This window comes from Rattus norvegicus, chromosome 1 (genome assembly GCF_021556685.1).
Source record: "Rattus norvegicus strain SHRSP/BbbUtx chromosome 1, alternate assembly SHRSP_T2T, whole genome shotgun sequence".
In the NCBI taxonomy this organism is placed as follows: Eukaryota; Metazoa; Chordata; class Mammalia; order Rodentia; family Muridae; genus Rattus; species Rattus norvegicus.
The window spans coordinates 142,162,442-142,185,252 of record NC_141534.1 but is presented as its reverse complement, the minus strand read 5'-3'; the positions used below and the strand labels follow the sequence as shown (position 1 = coordinate 142,185,252).

At 47.0% G+C, this 22,811-nt stretch overlaps 1 long non-coding RNA gene and 1 pseudogene across 2 annotated transcripts; both read left to right on the top strand.

Annotated features, from left to right (window-relative positions):
- Positions 1-5,259: 5,259 nt before the first annotated feature.
- LOC147996849 (uncharacterized) lies at positions 5,260-7,614 on the top strand. Of its 2 annotated transcripts, none has more exons than XR_015651718.1 (3): positions 5,260-6,399; positions 6,550-6,681; positions 7,344-7,614. It is a non-coding gene; the product is annotated as an uncharacterized LOC147996849 (long non-coding RNA). The 2 variants fall into 2 exon arrangements; XR_015651719.1 differs by having other exon boundaries at positions 7,363-7,520.
- Positions 7,615-10,431: 2,817 nt separating this feature from the next.
- Positions 10,432-11,748, top strand: Brix1-ps1 (biogenesis of ribosomes BRX1, pseudogene 1; annotated as a pseudogene).
- The last annotated feature ends 11,063 nt before the right edge of the window (positions 11,749-22,811 follow it).

Sequence of the window (22,811 nt, the reverse complement as noted above, 5' to 3'; positions counted from 1 at the left end):
CCTTCCCAACACTCTGCTCAAAGTCAACCCAAAACCCAAAAGCCAAACAAACACAAAACAAATAAAGAACATGGAAATCTTTCTCAGAAGTCCCTCAGCAGAGTCCCCTCATGTCTTATCAGTCCTAAATAGGTCACACGCCCATATTTAAGTTAATGAAGGAAATCAAAACCATGCATGGATCGAACCTATATCTGTCATTTTGGGGTTAATAATAGCCCTCTTTTATCTGGGTGTGGGGGTGCAGGCAGTCATCCCAGCTGGGAGGCAGAGGCAGGCAGATCTCTGAGATCCAGTCTAAAAGACTAGCACACTGGACACATAAGTGTTTGCTGGCAGACGCCAATCAAAGGAAGAAAGAAGGGTGGGAAATGTGTGTCTGCCTGCCTCTACCTCCCAAGTGCTAGGTTTAAAGGTGGGCACCACCCATCTCAGTCAGTTTTTATTAACATGTTTTATGCTTTATTGTTTTGTGTAGTTGTTTGTTTGTTTTGTTTAGAGAGAGATAATTTTTCTACGTAGAGGTGCCTGGACTCTGATTCACAAAGATCGGTCCATCTCTGCCTCCCAGGACTTGAAAAGGCCTTGACATTAGAGTCATGTGTGCCACCACATCCAACCTCCCACCAGTGTCAAAGTTTACCATGAAATTTTGGCAGAATTTCTCAGATGTAGCAGCTCATGGATGCCCAGCTCTGCCCAGGGCGCCTCTGAGTCATTAGTAAAGGTTAGAAGTCAGTGTGGTCAGTTTTCCTTGTGATTGCTAGTCCTAGGAGGTGGGGATCTGGAAGCAGGCTGTAAGAAACATGTAGAAGGACAGACAGACATGCCTCCCTTTCCATGGTGCCACAGACCAAGCTCTAAGACCTCAGGAGGACTCAGTAGCTGGTGGGCCAGTCAGGTCCTACCACAGAGGGCCAAGGTAATGAATTCCCTCACCACCTCCTCAGCCAGGAGAAAGAACTCTGGATGCTCCAATACAACAGCTGGTTTAATCCTGTAATCACTGAATGAAAAGACTCCCTGTGCTGGTTCATTTTATGTCTAGTTTTATGACACAAGCTAAAGTCATCTGGGAAGAGGGAGCCTCGATTACAAAAATGTCTCCGTAAGACCCAGCTGCAGGGCATTTATTAATTACTGACAGATTGGACAGTGCCCAGTTCATTGTGAGTGAGGTCACCCCCAGGCTGGTGATTCTTGTTTCTTTAAGAAAGCAGGGTGATATCTGGAACACATGGGCACTGGAAAAAATTTCCTAAACAAAACACCAATGGCTTACGCTCTAAGATCAAGAATCGACAAATGGGATCTCATAAAACTGCAAAGCTTCTGTAAGGCAAAGGACACTGTGGTTAGGACAAAACGGCAACCAACAGATTGGGAAAAGATCTTTACCAATCCTACAACAGATAGAGGCCTTATTTCCAAAATATACAAAGAACTCAAGAAGTTAGACCGCAGGGAAACAAATAACCCTATTAAAAAATGGGGTTCAGAGCTAAACAAAGAATTCACAGCTGAGGAATGCCGAATGGCTGAGAAACACCTAAAGAAATGTTCAACATCTTTAGTCATAAGGGAAATGCAAATCAAAACAACCCTGAGATTTCACCTCACACCAGTGAGAATGGCTAAGATCAAAAACTCAGGGGACAACAGATGCTGGCGAGGTTGTGGAGAAAGAGGAACACTCCTCCATTGTTGGTGGGATTGCAGACTGGTAAAACCATTCTGGAAATCAGTCTGGAGGATCCTCAGAAAATTGGACATTGAACTGCCTGAGGATCCAGCTATACCTCTCTTGGGCATATACCCAAAAGATGCCCCAACATATAAAAAAGACACGTGCTCCACTATGTTCATTGCAGCCTTATTTATAATAGCCAGAAGCTGGAAAGAACCCAGATGCCCTTCAACAGAGGAATGGATACAGAAAATGTGGTACATCTACACAATGGAATATTACTCAGCTATCAAAAACAACGACTTTATGAAATTCGTAGGCAAATGGTTGGAACTGGAAAATATCATCCTGAGTGAGCTAACCCAATCACAGAAAGACATACATGGTATGCACTCATTGATAAGTGGCTATTAGCCCAAATGCTTGAATTACCCTAGATGCCTAGAACAAATGAAACTCAAGACGGATGATCAAAATGTGAATGCTTCACTCCTTCTTTAAAAGGGGAACAAGAATACCCTTGGCAGGGAAGAGAAAGGCAAAGATTAAAACAGAGACTGAAGGAACACCCATTCAGAGCCTGCCCCACATGTGGCCCATACATATACAGCCACCCAATTAGACAAGATGGATGAAGCAAAGAAGTGCAGACCGACAGGAGCCGGATGTAGATCTCTCCTGAGAGACACAGCCAGAATACAGCAAATACAGAGGCGGCAGACCGACAGGAGCCGGATGTAGATCTCTCCTGAGAGACACAGCCAGAATACAGCAAATACAGAGGCGAATGCCAGCAGCAAACCACTGAACTGAGAGTAGGACCCCCGTTGAAGGAATCAGAGAAAGAACTGGAAGAGCTTGAAGGGGCTCGAGACCCCATATGTACAACAATGCCAAGCAACCAGAGCTTCCAGGGACTAAGCCACTACCTAAAGACTATACATGGACTGACCCTGGACTCTGACCTCATAGGTAGCAATGAATATCCTAGTAAGAGCACCAGTGGAAGGGGAAGCCCTGGGTCCTGCTAAGACTGAACCCCCAGTGAACTAGACTGGGGGGGGAGGGTGGCAATGGGGGGAGGGTTGGGAGGGGAACACCCATAAGGAAGGGGAGGGGGGAGGGGGATGTTTGCCCGGATACCGGGAAAGGGAATAACACTCGAAATGTATATAAGAAATACTCAAGTTAATAAAAAATAAATAAAATGTAAAAAAAAAGGAAAGCAGGGTGATCAAGACACACACCTCCGGCACTCGGGGAGGCAGAACCATGTGGATCTCTGTGAGTTTGAGGCCAGCCTGGTGGAACAGAGTGAGTTCCAGGACAAAGGACAAGGGTGGTTACACAGGAATTCTGTCTCCAAAAACAAAGGAAGAAAGAATGGAAGGAAGGAAAAAAAGGGAAGAAGGAAGGAAGGAAGGAAAGAAGGAAGGTAGGTTGGTTGAGGAAGCCAGGGAGTGCAAGCTAGTAAGTGTTTGGCTTAGGATTTTAGGACAAGAGACCCGGGCATATATTTTGCATATCAAAACAGAGCTAGCCTCCAGGTTCTCCCAGCATACTTCAGTCCTTACCTGGCATAACCAGCTCAGGGCCAGAGCTGCCCTTCCCCCAGAAGTTCCTCCCTCCTCCATATATAACCCAGACATTTGTTCTCCCTCTCTCTCTGTCTCTCTCTCTGTCTCTCTCTCTGTCTCTCTCTGTCTCTCTCTGTCTCTCTCTCTCTGTCTCTCTCTCTCTCTCTCTCCACCCTTTCTCTCTTTCTTCCCTCACTGCCATATGGCGACTCTGCTGGCTTCAATCCTTGGGGTGGTGGGGGGAAGGGGGCAGTGAAATTGTCTGAGAGCAGCTTTCCAATAAACCTGCCTTTAATATAATCTGATCTAAATTGGCTCATTTTATCGCTGGAGAAAGAATCTATCGGTCAGCAGCACCCATTCATGGCCTCTGCGACAGCTTCTGCCTCAGGGTGGTAGCCCTGCCTGAGTCTCTGCCAGGACTTCTATCAGAGACGAACAGTGATGAGAAGCAGGAGCCAAATAAACCTTATCCTCCCCAACTTGCTTTTGGTCCTGGTGTCTCATCATAGCAACAGTGACCCTAACTAGGAGAGCCACCAAATGAGTCTCTCTTGTTCTGTTTCCCCATGCTCTGTCCAGGATCCTGGTGGACCCAGCTCTCAGGAGTGCCTGGCCTCAGCTTTTCTAAATAACAGGCCCAGAACAGGGGCACCGGAACTGCAGCAAATGTAGTTACTCGGTGGGGGCGGGGCCTGTCACGGGTCTCTGACCCATCCTGGAGATTTATGACTGTCAGTGCAGAAGGGGACAGACCATATGGTGTGTCTATCATGGGATGGACACACCAACCATGATATGGCATTAGTACTGTTAGTGTTTCAAATCTCGGCCTGTGCTGCGACAGAACAAACCCAGACAACCTGGTTCACATGGAGGTTTAATGAGAGAGGAGTAGAGGAAGAGAGGAAAGGCGGCCGGCCGTGGGCATGTGGTGGGGAGGGGAAAAGGGGCAAGAACCGAGAAGAACAAAGAGTGACAGAGAAGTAAGAGAGGAGGAAGAGGAAGAGGAGGGGGCAAGCAGCCCCTTTTATAGTGTCAGGCACAGCTGGCTGTTCCCAGGTAGTTGTGGATGCGGAGCTTAGACAGAATACCAACAAGTACCCTAGCCTACATGTAAGGGGGGTCGAGTTCAAGAGGATGAGTCACTCATCCAGTACCATACATAGGTTGGATCTGAGTGTCCTCCAAAGACCCACTGAAAGTGTGGGATGTGTTTTGTAATGTGGTGCCATGATGCGGCGGCGGGGGGGGGGGGGGGGGGGGGGAGGGGTGAGGCCACAGAGGGCCCATGCTGAGGCGTCCCTCCCTGAAGCACCAGCCACTCGAGTCTAGTATAAAACGAAGTTTATTTTGGGGCATGAGAAGGGAGTGCGTGAAAGAAAGGGGACAGAGAGGGGAGGAAAAGAAAGAAAGGAGAAAGAAGGGAAGAGGCTGAGAACACCCGATGAGACAGGGTTGGGGGTGGGGATGCCAGAGAGAGTAAGGCCAAAGAGTCCTTTTATAACCAGGTTCTTACCTGTCTGTTGCTAGGTAATTGTTGGGCGGAGCCTAGAAAAAATGATAACTTGGGCTTTAGGTAAGTGGAACCTTTGGGGAATGGGTCTGAGTGTGAGGCAGTTGAGCCATAAAGGGGGCTGTACCCTGAAAGGGGCTGCTGGGACCCCACCCCTTCTGTGTCTCTCCTCACTTCCTGGCTGACTTGAAGTGAGAATCTTCTCCCCACCATCCACTTCTGACACAATGCACTGCCTTGTCATAGACCCGAAGCAGTGAGCTCACCAACCATGCATAGGAACTTCTGAAGCCAAAATAAGCTTCCCGCTCTTACAATATGATTACGTCAGGTATTTCTTGTCTGTGACGGAACCCTGACTAATACACCAGGGAAGATAGATCAGGGAGCCTGTGATGCTGTTTGGGGACAGGCTGAGCTCCGCCTACCTCTTCTCCCCCTTCCTCATGCTATCAGACTCTAATACCCTCTCTGTCCCCAATCCCCTCAACCCCCTGCAGCAGGAAGTAGCTTGGGAAAGTACGCGTAAGGGAAGACAATGGGGCTCAGCGCTGAGGCAAAAGCGCGCCCTCTTCTGGCTGTTTTATGAAAGCCACGGTGGGACGGCCAAGGAAGCGTTCCTGGATTCCGTGGCAGTCTGAAGTCTGAGAAGCTGCTGGGAGCTGGGGCAGAGGTTGCCCGTTGTCATCTGTGCTTGTGTTGTCCTGAAGCACGAGGGAAATTCCTAGCTGAGAGGGAGTCAGACCTGATCGGCGGTATAACCACAATAGATCTCATTCAAGAAGCGGCACAAATCACAGGATAAAAAATCAGAAGTGGAGGCTGTAGAGGGTCGAGTGCTGGGCTGTGGAGAGAAGAAGCTGAGGTCATTTGGGTGGACAGGCATTAGGCACCTCCCCTTCACACAGACCTGTCAAGGCCCCTAAGGATTCTGGGGAGGGAGGTGTTATTTACTTGTGCCTGAGCTGAGAGGATAGAAGAGGAAAGATGAAGGAGTGAGCGAGAGGATGTGCATGCGCGCGCGCGAGTGCGCGCATGAAGATGTACAGTCCTGCAACAGCCCTGGTATGAAGTCTGACAGCCCTAGAGCCTGCTGTCTGTTCCCATGTCCTTTCCACCTTCTCCCTTGCAGCCTTTGGGATATTGGTGTGATGCGGCAGTCACCCTTAAAAAGAAGAGCACAGCCTCCCCTGCAGCTGGTGAATCTGGCTCTTGTGCCAGAGAATGCGGCTGGCTTCCCTCCTGTCTAAGTCAAAACAAAGGCTGCAGGGACAAATGGAAACTTGGCTCCTTTTTTGGCAATGGTCAAGGGACTCGTTCATTATGAGCTTCAGACAAGTCTTGGTGGAACTGCAAGAGAGCCAGGCCACATGGGAAAGTTTCCAGTGCTCTCTATGAAAATGCAAATGGCCCTGAATGGTGTTTTCTGAGGGTTTTGTGTGTTCCCCTTAAGGCAAGGTAATCTGACCACCATTCAGAGTCCTCAGCACTGCCCCACAGGACAGAGGGACCAAGACCCTGCAAGGCCTGCTTGGCAAGTGAGTGGCCCAGGCGTCTCTGTATCAGGAGAGGAAAGCCCCCTGCTGCTGCTGGCCCTGGTGTGTTCCAGTCTCATTTGGGTAAGTAACCTCCCCTGCACTTGGGATTCCTGCCTGTAGACCAGGAGAACAGCGCTCTGGACTTTTGTATGTATTGTATGCTCCATTTCTTTACACACCATACTCCCCACCCCCTTCACTCTCTTCTGCCGTCTATTTTTCTTTTCTCAGGGTTCCTCCTTTTCTGTGGGGATCATCTGGATGTGTCAGGGAATCCACCCAGGAGTCCTATAGATGCCACCGCACATGCTGGGTGTTCTGCTCAGCTGGAAATGCTCCAAGTCCCAAGATTAGGGCTTCCAGGTAAGATGGTGAATGACAAGCTCCTTCCGTGTGACCTGGTCAAGGGGAAGAGTTGGTGTAAGAGACAATCAGCTTGATTCCAAAAGAGGACAGGAGGAAGAGTATGAGAAAGCCGGAAGGGCAGCAGCAGAATAGCTAGAGAGTCTGCCGGCTCCTGTCTGTCCCTCAGGTACCTCTTCAGATGCAAATGGAAGTCCCTCTTCAGCAGAGATCTGGTCTGGGATCCATTGGCCTGCCTTGTGGTCCTGTGGGTTCTATGCATGGAACCCTGGAGCACTGCTCTCCTCCGCCGCCTAGGGCTGTGTAGTGAAGACTTCACAGTTAGCCATCCACAAATGTGAACATCAGCCAGTGTCAAGTCTGTCCATTGTAACTGGGGACAGAACTCACCCCTTTGTCCTTTTTTAAATTCTGCTTTCTGCTTGTCCACTCTTCAAAGCACTAAGCACAGAAGGAGGCCATCTGAGCAAATGCCTGGGCCTGTGAAGTTTGGTACCCTGAAGCTCTTGTTGGCTGCCAGGATGTCATAAATGTGTCCATAAAGACAACTGAGCCTTCATTTTAGGACTCTCAAAGCCCGTTAGGAGGGGGGCAGTGGCACAAATGTTTGCTTACTCACATGACACCCAACCAAGTTCACACTTCTCTGTCTGCAACCTCAGGGCTACTCCTCCCTCGCAGGTCTGCTCTGCTGGACATCAGGCAGGCTCGGCCAGCCTGCCTCTCAGCTACTCAGCGGCAGCAGCTTACCTCCTCACCCACCGAGTCACGGTTACTATGAGTTACACATTTCCGCTATGTGACACACAGGCCCTTTAAAAAGTCCTGGTCTCCCCAAATCTGTATGTCTTGTTCATCATTCTCTGAATCCCTGTCTCTGGCTGTCCATCTCCATCTCACAGACACTCTATCTCATAGACACTCTGAAACAGACTTTTCTCTCTTTAAGATTTATTTATTATATGTAAGTACACTGTAGCTGTCTTCAGACATACCAGAAGAGGGCATCAGATCCCATTACAGATGGTCGTGAGCCACCATGTGGTTGTGAAAGATCTCCATAGGGAGACCCTCCCTCAAGTATCAAGAAGTCACGGACCCCAGACACACAAGAGACCGATTTTGAATGTAATACGCAAAAGGTGAGGTTTATTTCAGAGATCTCTGGATCAACACGTATCTCACGCAGGAGACAGTGGTGCTGACCCCGAGGGGCTGGGAGAAGGGCCTTTTAAAGGAAGAGGCTGTGAGCCCCAGGAGTTGGGGGGATGTCAAAGGGAAATGTCAAAGATACCACAAGTTACAGGACTGTCCGGTTGTTTTATGGCTTCAGGAGATAAGGGGACGCCAAAAGGTTTTATAACCCCCTGGTTCCTGGAACAGAGCTACTAAATCAGGAGAAGGGTCGGGTCTTCAGGTCCTCATTGTTAACTCTCGTCCTGTCAAGGTAAATGTTTGTCAGAGTTGATGAAGCATCTGCATCTGAAACACATCTGGTTAGGCTTCGGTCTCCTGGAATGCTCTCTGCAAGGCACAATGGGGCTTAAACAAACATCACAGGGACAGAACAGCTACTCACACTGGTGATTAAGTGAATGTGTCAGTATCAGTTCTTCTGCAATTTCAACCATCTGTCTTCCTGAGTCAGATCTTGTTACTGTGTTTTGAGTTCATTTAAAATTTTATCTCTCAGTTGCTGGGATTTGAACTCAGGACCTCTGGGAGAACAGTCAGTGCTCTTAACCACTGAGCCATCTCTCCAACTCCCAAAATGGACTTTTATTCTTCCTCCTCACATTACCAGTGCACCTTGGCCCCAACCCACCAAGGTACCTTTTGAGTTTAGTCCTAACATATTCACCCCAGAAATGAATACAAAAGAACCTAGCTAGTGACTAGATTGTTACCATCTAGGTGACTACCTAAACTGTCTAAACACTTGCACTACTAGATTTTTTTTTTTTTGAGACAGGGTCTCTCCGTGTAAGAGGCCTGGCTGTCCTGAACTTGCTTTATAGACAAGGCTGGTCTTGAACCCACAGATATCCGCCTGCCTTTGCCTTCCAATTGCTGGAATTAAAATCATGTGCAGCCACACCCCACTGTACTACTAAATCTTAAAATCATACACACCTGCTATATGCTATCTGGTGTGCAGGTCTAGCCATGCTTGAGAGGGAGAAGAGAGAAAGAGAGAAAAGGGAGGGAGGGAGGGAGGGAACGAGAGAAGAAGAGGGGGAGAGAGAGAGAGAGAGAGAGAGAGAGAGAGAGAGAGAGAGAGGGCGCGTGCCTTGGATAGTTCAATGTGGCTTTGAACTCCCTTGGTAGCCAAAAATGACTGTTGACTCCTGCTTCCATTTCCCAAGTGTTAGACACAGTGTTACACTTGGTTTCTGTGGTATTGGGGATGGAACCTAGAGCTCTGTGAGTGCCAGGCCAGATAACAGAACTCTGTATATCCTGAGTTCTAACCCTACATTGATACACAGTGCATAAGGAGGTTTGAAGAAGAAATGTAAAAAGAAGATTTTTTTTTATAATTTTATTGTGTTTATTAAAACGGGCAGAAGTGGGCAGATCTCTGTGGGTTGGAGGCCAGCCTGATCCACAGAGTGATCACTCAGAGAAACCCTATCTCGGGAAAGAAAAACAAAACAAACCAAAAATCAACAACAAAACCGCCACTAACAACAAAAACAGTGTATTAAGGCAGCAAGGTGGAAGAAAATATCTGATATAAACACACGAAGTTCCTATAGTGGGCTGGAGAAATCTCTCAGTCAGCGAAGAACAACTACTGTTCTTCAAGAGGATGCAGATTCAATTCCCAGTACCTACATGGCAGCCCACAACTGTAACACCAGCTCCAGGGGACCCAACACCCTCATACACAAATATACCTAAAACAAAAATAAATCATTTTTTAAAAAGTTCTTATGGTCTCTTTCTTTACCCCAGGAACCTCCTTTCTCCCTCCCCCCAGGGGGGCTACATCTCCTTGGAGAAATATTAATCTTGGTCAACCTCCCCTCAGTTGCTAGGTGCCTTCGAGATAATGTTTGCTTTTTGTTAGTTATTTGGTTTTTGAAACAGAGTTTCTCTGTGTAGCCCTGACTGAACTGGAACTCATTGTGTAGACCAGCTCAGAGATCTGCCTGATTCTACCTCTGGAATACTGGGATTAAAGATGTGCGCCACTATACCAGACTTGCTTATTTTTTGAGACTGTAGCCAAGCTAGCCTCTTAGCCCAATGGCCTTTGTCAAGGACAACCCCTCATCCCACCCCACCCCACCCCACCCCACCCCACCCAGGAAAGCCTCAAGGCTAGGGTTGAAAAGACCCAGCTGCATCAAAAAACTTTCAGAGTCTGACCTGGTGATTTATTCTTTTTTTTTTTTTTTTTTTTTTTGGTTTTTTTTTTTCGGAGCTGGGGACCGAACCCAGGGCCTTGCGCTTCCTAGGTAAGCGCTCTACCACTGAGCTAAATCCCCAGCCCCGATTTATTCTTCATACACGTTTAAGCGTAGTAAAACCTTGGGAAGGGGTTTCCCAGAGACGATTATCACGAGACAACTAGTCATAGCTACCTAGAAACACCCTAGCGAGGTAGCAAAGTACATGTGACCTTTATGGAAAGTATGAATTCTATAAGCAGATAAACAGAACTTTAGGCTAGGGCCTAGAGGAAGGATCTGTGATAGCATAAGAATCGATTCTATGGGACAGCAACAAACACAGCGAGGCAAAATGGCAGCGACCAAGAGAAAGCGGCGTGGGGACCTGGAGGTTCAAGCAAAGCAGCCAAAAAGGAGCCAGAAAGATGCCAGGCAGCCAGCTAAGCAGGCTGTTGTGGCAAAAGCGGGGTGGGGGAGGTGGGGGAGGTGAGGAAGGGAGTGTGGCTAGGTGGGGGAATCGTATTCCAGGTCCTGCTTGCAAGGGCAAACAGAAAAAAAAAAGGAGCAGATCCTCATCTTTTCTTCCAGAGGAATACATTTCAGAACAAGACACTTAATGCAAGTCTTGAGAATGTTGATGCCTCATTCTAAAGCAGGTACTAAAATGGATCGTTAAGATAAATTATTTGTGATAAATGAGGTCTGTGAAATGAAAAATTGCAACAAATACATCTACTTTGAAGCTAAGGAAAAAATAACCGGATCTCCATTGGTGGCTTTCAAACTCACCTCGTGGGCCATTTGCCAAATTCTTGGTTCAAAATACTCATATCCTGTCTGAGCTAAAGATGACTGGAAACTGTTTGAAAGGTTCTCGGCCCCTTCTATCCTTTGACCCTGTTTTTGATGATGCCACATTACGGATGCTTTGTTAAAAGAATTCTTAGTTCGGATCTTTTTTTTTTTTTTTTTTTTTTTTTTTTTGGTTCTTTTTTTCGGAGCTGGGGACCGAACCCAGGGCCTTGCGCTTCCTAGGTAAGCGCTCTACCACTGAGCTAAATCCCCAGCCCCCTTAGTTCGGATCTTTAATCACCACGGGACCGTCGTGTTCATGTTCACCATTCTGGATAACAGGATACGGTTTTGGAACTTCCAGATTATAGCACAAGATGCTGCTCTAGTGGAAATAGGACCTCATTTTGTCTTAATCTCATAGAGATTTTTCAGGGACGCTTCGGAGGACCAACCTTATTTGAAAATCATTACCAGTCTCTAAACTGGCATCGGCGTGTCATAAGGTCCATCGCAGCTGCAAAAGGGGAGAGAGAGAGAGAGAGAGAGAGAGAGAGAGAGAGAGAGAGAGAGAGAGAGAGAGAGAGAGAAAGAATCAAAGATGTTCAGAAATTGAGGAAGACAGAGCCAAAGACTACTCTTCCACACGATCCACTGCAGACATGTTTGTTAAACCAGCAGATGAGAAACCAATAGAATTACGGCGTGGGAAACCAGAGCCCAAAGTGGATCTGAAAGCATGAAAGAGATGGCCGGATTTACCGAAGGCATCAAAGGCATCTGGAACCACAACGGAAGATGGACAGAGGGAGTGCCAAATGAATCAGGGGCTAGCTATCTCTTTTAGTGACTGTGTATTTATTTTGTATTCCATGTGTAAATACGTTTAGTATACAGAACTAGCTATGTCTAATTAGGGCACCATTTTTTAAAAAATTAAAATCTTTAAGTCAGGTTTGGTCTTTTTTCTAAATAAAACACCTTCAGAACAGAGAGAGAGAGAGAGAGAGAGAGAGAATAGAAGAATAGATTCTATTTTGGAGTAGAATGCAAGTGTGTAGGGCCTCTTCACAGGGATGAAGTCTGTTCTCTGAGAGACAAAGCCCAGGATTAGAACCTAAACAATATGCAGGACACTAGGCTCCTCAGAATGGCAAAGGGTGGAAGGTATGACCACCTTCACCTGCATTCCAGGTGACCAGGCACCATTGATTTCCTTCCTTTGAAGAAAAAAGGCCCCCTGTGATTGACAACTCTGTTCTCTCCAATGCCTATCCTAAGCTGTGCTTTGTACGAGACTTGAATCCCTGGTCCTTCTAAGTGCTGCAGTTACAGACTGCCAGTACCATGACTACTTTAAGGATTTTGCTTCTGTTTTCAAGGTTGGGGACAGAAGCTAGGGTCATATGCATGCCAGGGAAGTGTTCTGCCCCTGGGCTACACCCCCAGCACTTTGTTTAACAGTGGGACTGGGGAAATACTCTGGGGGGAGAACAGCAGGCTCAGGTAAAAAGTCCACATCATCAGGCCAATTGTGGATGATGATCTTCAGACCAACTGCTAAGACGTGATGAAGAACTGGGCATAGAACGCTCCCGGCAGCGGAAGACACATGCTCAGAGGGATTCCTTTCTGCATCTAAGAGGAAGCAGGGGCAGGATGGAGGAAGAACCAGACTATGCTGGAGGTGGTGTAGAAGAGTAATGTGAGTACCAGGCTGTGAGGCAGGACTGAAGAAACATTTGATGACATTGATGACGGTCATGCGCTTGTCTCTACTGATCTACTGTGAGCGGATGATATCACAATGACCTGGGATGAGTCTCAGAGCGTGGAATAATTTCTTGTCAAAGGATCAGACAGGGTTCCAGGTCATGTGCTGGACCCCTCGGACGTGTGTTCTTCTCCACCCTCAGACTTCCTCCCATTTCTAAGACTTTATCCCAAGGAACCAATCAGTTTCTGATTAAGGTGCATCGTGTAGAGGACCTGACCTATTCACACTAATGAAAATCGAGAAACAGCCCTGAGTTTGACAGCAGATTCCTCAGTAAATCATGGGAGAGGTGACTGTATTCACAACAAACACGTATGACCAAGGGGATACATTTGTCTAAGTAGTGCGGGGAAGAATTCTTTCATCAGTTGAGAGCGCCTTGTACAGAACACAGAGGCTGGCTGCTGATTCATTTTATGGGACTCTTGGCCTTTAATGATATTTGGACCACAATAACATGACATCAGTCGCGGAGAATTGATGGCCACACAAGCGCTCTTAGACTAAAGGGAGATCCACGGCCTCTCCTTCCAGAGGCTGGAGCACTTTGCTGTTCATTCACAAGTCAATCTCTCTCTCTCTGTCTCTCTCTCTGTCTCTCTCTCTGTCTCTCTCTCTGTCTCTCTCTCTGTCTCTCTCTCTGTCTCTCTCTGTCTCTCTCTGTCTCTCTCTGTGTGTGTGTGTGTGTGTGTGCGCGCGCGTGCGTGTTGGACTTACAGCCTCCTGAACGCCTCAAGCGATCTGCTACTGAGCTCTCCCTTACTCTTTTCAGTGTTGCTAATCTGTAAATGTCTGGCTTCTTAGTGCTAGTTGTGACTTTCTAATGTCCTCCCATGCATGACACCAGAAGACAGAAGCCCAGGACTCTACCATTCGGAGACTTGTGGATTCATTGACCTGCTCTTGAAAGCTACCCTTTGACCACTGAAACGTGCGTGGGGTTCCTATGGTCTGATGAGGTTAGTGTAAAGTGACTCTGGGTCTGGAGGTGTCCACCCGTAATCCCTATAGCCAGGAGGCTGAGCCAGGAGGATCATGGCTTTGAGGCCAGCAGGGATTACACAGTGAGAAGCTGTTTCAAAGACTCTACTGGCCCCAGCCCCACAAAACAAAATAAAACATACACATCCCCCAAGGTCCTAACACTCCAAAACGTACAAGCCAAAACAGACGGCAATTAAAAAATTCAGCCATGTACGATAACTATGTCTTGTATTTATTTCAGGATGGGCTTGTGGGCAAAATTTTGATATTATTATATTAGTTGTTATTCTTTTTTTTTTTTTTTGGTTCTTTTTTTCGGAGCTGGGGACCGAACCCAGGGCCTTGCGCTTCCTAGGTAAGCGCTCTACCACTGAGCTAAATCCCCAGCCCCATTAGTTGTTATTCTTAATAATATTATTATTTTGATTTTTCAAGATAGAATTTCTCTGTGTAGTCTTGGCTGTCTGGGAAACTGATCTGAGACCAGGTTGGCCTCTTAGCTCACAGAGATCCACTTGCCTCTGCGTCCAAGTGTTGGGATTAAGGTGTGCTCCGCCCCAGCCATAATCCCGACTGGGCAAATTTAATTATCTTAATTCTTGTCTCATTTTTCAGGCTTAATGAGTATCACCAGTGAATAAAATTATTGGAAATAACTAAAAAAGAAAAACCAGGAATCAAAATTTGGGGCATATCATCCTTTCTAATCAAATTCCGGCCTATTCTGATCCCCTCTTTTTACCTGGGAGACTTAAGGTCAGGACATGACTCAGACCATAATTCTGTCTTCTGCAAGGGGAATAAGGCAGCTAGCGATTGAAGAGCGGGGGTGGGGGGTGGGGGATGGGGGGTGGGGGGTGGGGGTGGGGCAGACTGTTGGGGCCTTTGCTGGCCTGATGGCTGGAGAGTTGGGTGGGGGGTGGGGGGTGGGGTGGGGGTGGGGCAGACTGTTGGGGCCTTTGCTGGCCTGATGGCTGCAGAGTTGGTGTCTCTGGTTCCGCCTTCTAAGGGACTCTCTGAGACTGTTGGACTGTGGCTACACAAATGGGACATTTTAAGGGACTGTTTGCAAGATGGGATTTTAATGGTTGTAATTTAAAATTGCCTCATGATCTATTATGTACAGCTTAATCAATTGGCTGAGGCCACTGGGATACTCCCACTGAGTGTTTGGATAGCGAGATCCTGAAATGGTTTGAGTTGAACAGGGCTTAAGGTTAGCATGGCCCCCCCCCCCCCCCGTCACACTTTTTGTTTTGTTTTGTTTTGTTTTTGTTTTTTGTTTTTTTAAAAAGGTATTTGAAAGAAAGTGTCCTGATATTTGTAAGCTTTGAAATGCATCAGAAAAAAAAAAAAACATGGCTTGAGGAATGGAAAGATACATTAATATATATAGTATGAAGTAAACTAAATGTTAGTGAAAGAATCTAGGTAAAATATAGATGTATATTCAGTGAAAACTTCTTCAAACTGATAAGTCATTGAAAGTCTCTCTCTCTCTCTCTCTCTCTCTCTCTCTCTCTCTCTCTCTCTTTCTCTCTCTCTTTGGTATAGAATAGAATCTATTCAGGGCGTGGGGATGGAGGCGAGTTGAGGGAGTAGAGACAGAGAAAGGCAGAGAGAGAAGTAGAGGCCAGGCCATGAGCACAGGGGGAGGAGGGGGAGGGGAAATGGGGAGATGGGGAGCAGGAGCAAGAAAGCAAGAGAGCATTTTTTTTCTCATTCTTGGGAAATGAGTTCTACTTGTATTTTATTTAAATGTGAAAATAATTCTCCCACCCATCCATCTCCTGCTCCGCACTCTTTATCTGGTTGCCTTAGCAAGCCGCCTTGAGGTCCAGTTGAACTGTTGGGTACGATTATTCACCAGTAAGACACATTAGACCTATGAAATGAGGCAGACGGCACCTAGGGTAATGTGAGTCTGCGAGCTGAATACGACAAGAACAGAGAACACCAGTGGCAAGAGTCGAGAAGACTAGAGCGCATGCGCAGTTCTCACTGCCAGAGCAACCTGCGCTCCAGGCGTCAGACAGACTGGAACACCTCTTAGCCCCCACTGCTGCTGACTAAGACGCCCCGGCTGCTGCTGACTGGAACCAGCTGCCTGTGCAATTAACCTGCAGAAAACACTTTCCAGCTCCTGCGGTCTGAATCAGCACCTACTGTCTGGAGGAACAAGTATCAGCATTCTTTCACCGCACTCATTTCCTGGTTTAGTTAAAAATCAGACTGAAAACGGAGCCGCAGTTGGAAGGGGCACACATTTGATATCCCAGACTGAGACTGTCCAACCAGGGCTTCCCTGGTTTTCAGAGCAGCTGTAAAGGCTGTTGGTTTTCAGACACTAGAGCAACTTTAAGGACTGGTAACATCTTTCCGGATCCTTTGCCCCGTGGGCAAAGGGACTCAGGGTGACCTGGGCAGGTGGTGAAACCTGTGGCCTCACACAACGTTCCCAAGGATACAGTCACTCACTGGCCTCATCAGGTGGAGACAGAGAAACCTACTAACCTTAAACCCTTGCTTTACTCAAACCATCCGGGGATCTCAATAGTCAGGTACTCAACTATCCCTGTGGCTCCAGCCAACAGATTAACATGTAAATAATAGACCACTGGGTAATTTTAAATTACAACCATTAAAACTCCGTCTTACAAGCAAACTATCCCTTAGAAGGTTGAACCTCAGACACCAATTCTCCGCCCTACAGGCCCGCAAAGACCCCAGCCTAAATTGGTATCTCCCTTGTTTCCAATAATTTTATTCACTGGTGATACTCATTAAGCCTGAATGGGGTTGGGGATTTGGCTCAGTGGTAGAGCGCTTGCCGAGGAAGCGCAAGGTCCTGGGTTCGATCCCCAGCCCCGGAAAAAAAAAAAAAAGAAAGAAAGAAAGAAAAAAAAAAGAAAAAAAAAGAAAGCCTGAAAAATGAGACAAGAATTAAGATAATTAAATTTGCCCAGTCGGGATTATGGCTGGGGCAGAGCACACCTTAATCCCAACACTTGGACGCAGAGGCAAGTGGATCTCTGTGAGTTAAGAGGCCAACCTGGTCTCAGATCAGTTTCCTAGACAGCCAAGACTACACAGAGAAATCCTGTCTCGAAAAACAACAACAACAATAATAATATGAAAAATGTGCCCATAAGCCTATCCTGAGATAAACACAAGACGTAGTTATGTACATGACTGAAAATTTTAATTGATGTCTGTTTTGGTTTGTATGTTTTGGAGTGTTAGGAACTTGTGGATATGTATGTTTTATTTTATTTCATGGAGCTGGGGACAGTGTTGTTTTTGAAACAGCTTCTCACTGTGTAGTCCCTGCTGGTCTCAAAGCCGTGATCCTCCTGGCTCAGCCTCCTGGCTATAGGGAGAAACCTTATCTTGAAACCGCCCCCCGACACACACACAAAAACCTTAAATAGTGATATGGAACCAACCCAAAGATCCTGCAGCAGCTGAGTAGACAAAGAAAATGTACAAACACAGTGGATATTATTCAAGCAGAAGGAGGAAGCTCTTGCCATCCTCGACATGATTAGAACGGGAGGACATCATATTAAGTGAAATAAAGCAGACATATTTGGTCTCACGGAAGTTCAGAGCAGAATGATGTTCCCATCTGCTGAAGCCATGGAAGGAGTCCGGGAGAGTTCACGCAGATGAATACAATGTTTATTGAAGGTCCCCCTTCAATAAAACTATTCTCAAGCGCTCGCGCCTGCGCGCGTGTACACTCCCCCCCCACACACACACACAAACACACTCCACCTTTCTCCCACCAAGAAGAGACAGAAAAGACAGTTACACCGCTGTAACAACCCATTGAGAAGACAGCTGGGTGCCAGCCAAGGGACAGGGCTCAGAAGAAGCCAACCCTGCCCACACCTCGGACTTTGGACCCAGCCCTCAGGATCTCTGAGAAGCAAATCCTTAGGCAACACATCTACATAAGACCATGGGCAACCTCTGGTGCAGCTCCCAGCAGCCACTGGGACTTCTCTGACTTCTAGATTGCCGCGGAAACCAGGAATGCTTCCCAGAAGAGAACAGAACCTTAGACATCCCACAGAGGTTTTCCTAAAATAGCCAGAAGAGGGCGCCCTTTTGCCTCAGTGCTGTGTTCCAGTGTCTTCCTGACTAAGGAAGGTGGAATCGGGAGCTCAGCCTGCCCTCACAGCATCACAGGCTCCCTGATCTGTCTTCCCAGGATACAGTTATCACCATGCCCATTTCTTCAATCTGTCCTGCGTCTGAACCTATTCGTTAGCTGTGAGACCCGGTGTATCAGAAAGGGTTCCATCACAGACACGAAATAACCTGACGAAATCCTATTGTAAGGGTGGGAAGCTTATTTTGGCTTCAGAGGTTCCTATGGATGATCGGTGAGCTCATTGCTTCAGGTCTGTGACAAGGCAGTGCATTGTGTCAGAAGTGGGTGGGGGGGGAAGATTCTCACTTCAAGTCAGCCAGGAAGTGAGGAGAGACACAGAAGGGGAACAGTCCCTCCCTGGCTCAACTTCCTCACACTCAGACCCATTCCCCAAAGGTTCCATTATGTTCGAGTAACACTTAGCTGAAGCCCACGCTTTCAGTGGGTCTTTGGAGGACACACAGACCCAACCTATTTCCCTGGATGCGTGACTCATCCGCTTGAACTCAACGCTCCTTACATGTAGGCTAGGGTACTAATGCCACATCATGGTTGGTGTGTCCATCCCAGGACAGAAACACACAAATAGTCTGTCCCCTTCTGCACTGACAGTCATAAATCTCCAGGATGGGTCAGAGGCCCGTGACAGGCCCCGCTCCCACCGAGTAACTACATTTGCTGCAGTTCCGGTGCCCCTGTTCAGGGCCTGTTATTTAGAAGCTGAGGTCAGGCACTCCTCCTAAGAGCTGAGTCCGCAGAAATGCTTCCTGTTATCAGGGCCAGTTGAGTTTTAAACCAGGCTCACCATGAGCCTGGACAGAGCTCGGGGAAACAAAACAAGAGAGACTCATTTGGTGGCTACCCTAGTTAGGGTCACTGTTGCTATGATGAAACACCAGGACCAAAAGCAAGTTGGGGAGGATAAGGTTTATTTGACTTAGGCATCTACATCATTGTTCTCTCTATTGGGAATGCAATTTCCCCTTTTGTTTCCAGGGTCATTAGCTACTGCTTTATCTGGAGGAGGATGGCTGAACTGGCTAGTTGGAACTGCAGTTTCTCCCCATGCCCCCAGGAGTCTTTGTTGGTAATCTGAGCGGTAGTCCGTTGTTGTATCTTTTGTTTGTTTTGAGACAGTTTCTCCGTGTAGTCCTGCCTGTCTGGGAACTCTGTGGACCAGTCTGCCCTTGAATACACAGCAATCCACCTGACTCTGCCTCCATAGTGCTGGGATTAAAGGCCAACTGTACCTTTTGACTGGAGGCAGAATTTTCAACTAGAAGATAGTCTTTTGACAGAGGGTAAGACACCGACATTTTGCTGGGTATCCGGAAGTCTAACTGTGTCTTGTCAGAAGAGGTGACTGTGGTTTTCAGTTTATGTGAAAGGTCTTCTATCAATCAATTCTCTGTGACTAAACACTTTTTGAGCTACCTTCAACAACTGGGACCTCCCTTTTATACCTTTAATTTTTATAACCTTTTTTCTAATGTCTGGGGCTGAGTGGATGACAAAGGAAAACTTTTTAGCATCTGTGTTTAATTACTTGAGAAAGAATCTGAGCTGGAGAAATGGCTCAGTGGTTAAGAGCACTGACTGCTCTTCCACAGGTCCTGAGTTCAAATTCCAGCAACCACATAGTGGCTCACAACCATCTGTAATGGGATCTGACGCCCTCTTCTGCTGTGTCTGAAGACAGCAACAGTGTACTCATAATATATAACAAATAAATCTTTTTTAAAAAGGAAAGAAAAGAAAGAAGAATCTTAGCAAAAGTTAGTTAAAGTTTCCTTGGTCAATACTGAATAGAAGGGGAATTTTGATCTGTCATAGCAGAATTGTTTGCCAGAGATTTCCCTTGCCCAGCCCAGGGGTGGTTTTTGTACTTTTCTTTCTTTCTTTCTTTTCTTTTCTTTTTTTTTTTTTTAAAGAATTGTGGGTTTTAGTTTCCAACTGTACAGATCACTGGTTGGTTAGGAGACATTAATCATAAAGAGAAAGGAATGGAACTTTCTCTTTTGATTTGGGCTCAGTCCAGGGGAACTTTCCCACTTCCGTGGGGCTGCTGAGACCTGATAAAGGGAGGAAAAGCTTACCTGGGGGGAGGACTTCCTCTCCCTGTGTGCATTCCTTTTAGAAGGCAGGGGGCCCTGGATGAGAGGCCAGGCATCTCCCAGTCTCCACCTACTACTGTACCAGCTCTGATTGTGCAAAATGTGCTCCTGGAGTGGAAAGGTGGCATTTTTTAAAAAAAATATTATTAGTTATTTTATTTATTTATTTACGTTTCAAATGTTATCCCCCCTTCCCAGTTTCCCTTCCACAAGCCCCCATCCCGTCCTCCCTCTCCCCTGCCTCTATGAGGGTGCTCACCCACCCACTCCTGCCTCAACGCCCTAGTGTTCCCCTATCCTGGGGCATCAAGCCTCCACAGGACCAAGGAGCTCCCCTCCCAGTGATCCCAGATAAGGCATCCTCTGCTACATATCCAGCTAGAGCCATGTTCCCCCTCCCTCCCCTACTCCATGTACTGTTTACTTGGTGGTTTAGTCCCTGAGGGCTTTTGGGGTCTGGTTGGTTGATATTGTTGTTTGCAAACCCCTTCAGCTCTTATTGTCCTTGCCCTAACTTCTCCATTGCTTCTCCACTGGGGTTCTGTGCTCAGGCTGTCAGCATCTGCATCTGTATTGGTCCGGCTCTGGCAGAGCCTCTCAGGGGACAGCAATACTCCTGTCAGTAACCACTTCTTGGCATCAGCAATAGTATCTGGGTTTGGTGTCTGCATATAGGATGGATCCCTAGGTGGGACAGTCTTCTGGATGGTCTTTGCTTCGGTGTCTGCTCCACTCTTTGTCCCTGAATTTCCTTTTGACAGGAGGAATTCTGGGTTAATATTTTTGAGGTGGGTGGGTGTCCCCATCCCTCAATTGGGGGCCATGCCTATCCACGGAATATGGTCTCTACAGGTTCTATCTCCCCTTTATCGGGTATTTTGGCTAATGTCTTCCCTGTCGGATCCTGGGAACCTCTTGGGTCCCTGGAATCTGGGACTTTCTAGTGGCTATCCCCTGTTCCTCCTCCCCCACTGCACAACCTACTTCCAAATTCCTGACCCTCTGTATTTCTCCCCCATCTCCTCCCACATCTGAACTACCCCCCATTTTTTCTCCCCCTCCTCTCTCCCTCTACTTCCTGAGATTGTTTTCTGCCTCCTTCTGAGTAGGACTGCAGCACCGACACTTTGGTGTGATCTTCTTTCTTCTTGAGTTTCATATGGTTTGTGACTTGTGTCGTGGACATTCTGATCTTCTGTTGGGCTAATATCCACTTAGTGAGTGCATACTGTGTGTGTTCTTTTGTGACTGGGTTACCTCACTCAGGATGATATTTTCAAGTTCCATCCATTTGCTTTCGAGGTAGCGTGGTTTTATGTTTTGTTTTGTTTTGGTGGTGGTGATGATGGCGTGGTTTTCTGGGCAACCTAGGATTCAGGTCCCCAACAGGAGGGGACACAATTCTTAAGCCAGGGGTTTCTGACAATAGTGAGAGCCACTGATCAATATAGGAAAACAGAATTGACAGAAACGCATAAAAAGACACACAGACATACAGTAAAGACAACCAGGAATGGTCACCAACCACCAACCATTCCTATGCCTGGACAGGCAGACAGAACCCAGTACCATCTCACATGGTTCCCAGACACTGGATTAGTAACTGTGTCTAATCTGTTGTGTCTATGATAATTGATCAAAAGTACTTCAAAATTTTTTATCTTGCTATGGGGGAAGACGAGACAGGGAGGGAGGGAGAGAGAGAGAGAGAGAGAGAGAGAGAGAGAGAGAGAGAGAGAGAGAGAAAGAGAGAGAGAATCAAATAATTGGTAACCATCTGTGTCCCGGTGTCAGACCCCCACCCCACCCACACCCCTGCTAACTACTCAGAACTGCACTGGCTAAGCCTTTAATTTTTATTCTGAGCGATGCTAGTGGAGCCTCTCTAACTATATGGTCAACTATGTATCAGTTTAGTAAAATTAACAGCCCTTAGGACTAACTAAACTTAAAAGCGGGGTGAATCCATGATTTGACTTATTCACTAAGACAAGGGGGGAATGAAACAGGTCCCCAACACAGCACACCTGATTCCAAATAGGAAGTAACATTTGAAAGATCCCACGCAGAGAGACCCTTACTCAAGTCTTGGGAAATCGCGGACTCCAGACACAGAGAGACCATTTTGGATGTAATAAGCAAAGGCGAGGTTTATTACAGAGACCTATTACAGAGATCTCCAGGCCGACACGTATCCCACTCAGGAGACAGAGGTGTCAGCCCTGAAACTCAAAAGTCAGGGGTTTATATAGGGAAAGCTAGGGGGTTTTGGCGCGGTTACACACAATTGGCTCATTCAAACATAGCAGTGAGAACAAAGCAGAAGAGTACGTGCTAGAAGTCAGGGGCTTATCAGGGTCTGGAGGACACCTAGTTAAAGTATGGCCCTGAGTAAACTGGGGGGATGTCTTCTTGCCGGATGGCCCATGAATCAGTCCCGATAGCCTGGGCTGGATCCTGCATTCCTTTTCTTTATCTTTATGGCCTGCTATTCCTGGCGGCAGGGCTTAGCCCTGAGTGTGTGGCTTTTGGGGCTTACTCTTTTAATTTTATATTTTTAAACCTTAAATGCGTATAATTTTCCTTTCACATTCAGGGTACGAAACTCAGCACATAAACATCCCCACCTGCCAAAATTAAAGTAAAAACCTGATCCATCAAAGTTGTACTCCACATCCTTACCTGTGGTTCTGGGAAAGTCTCTAACCTTGCCCTTTGGCTCCTGTAGTTGGGCGGCCGGTTGACTATTCTTGTTAACTGAAGTGTGGCAACCCAGAACATGGTTTCTGTGCCTCAAAGATCACTCTGACAAACAGTGATTAAGAACACTGGCTGCCCTTACAGAGGACACGCATTTGATTTCAGTACCCACATAGGGGCTCACAACCATCTGTAACTTCTTTTGG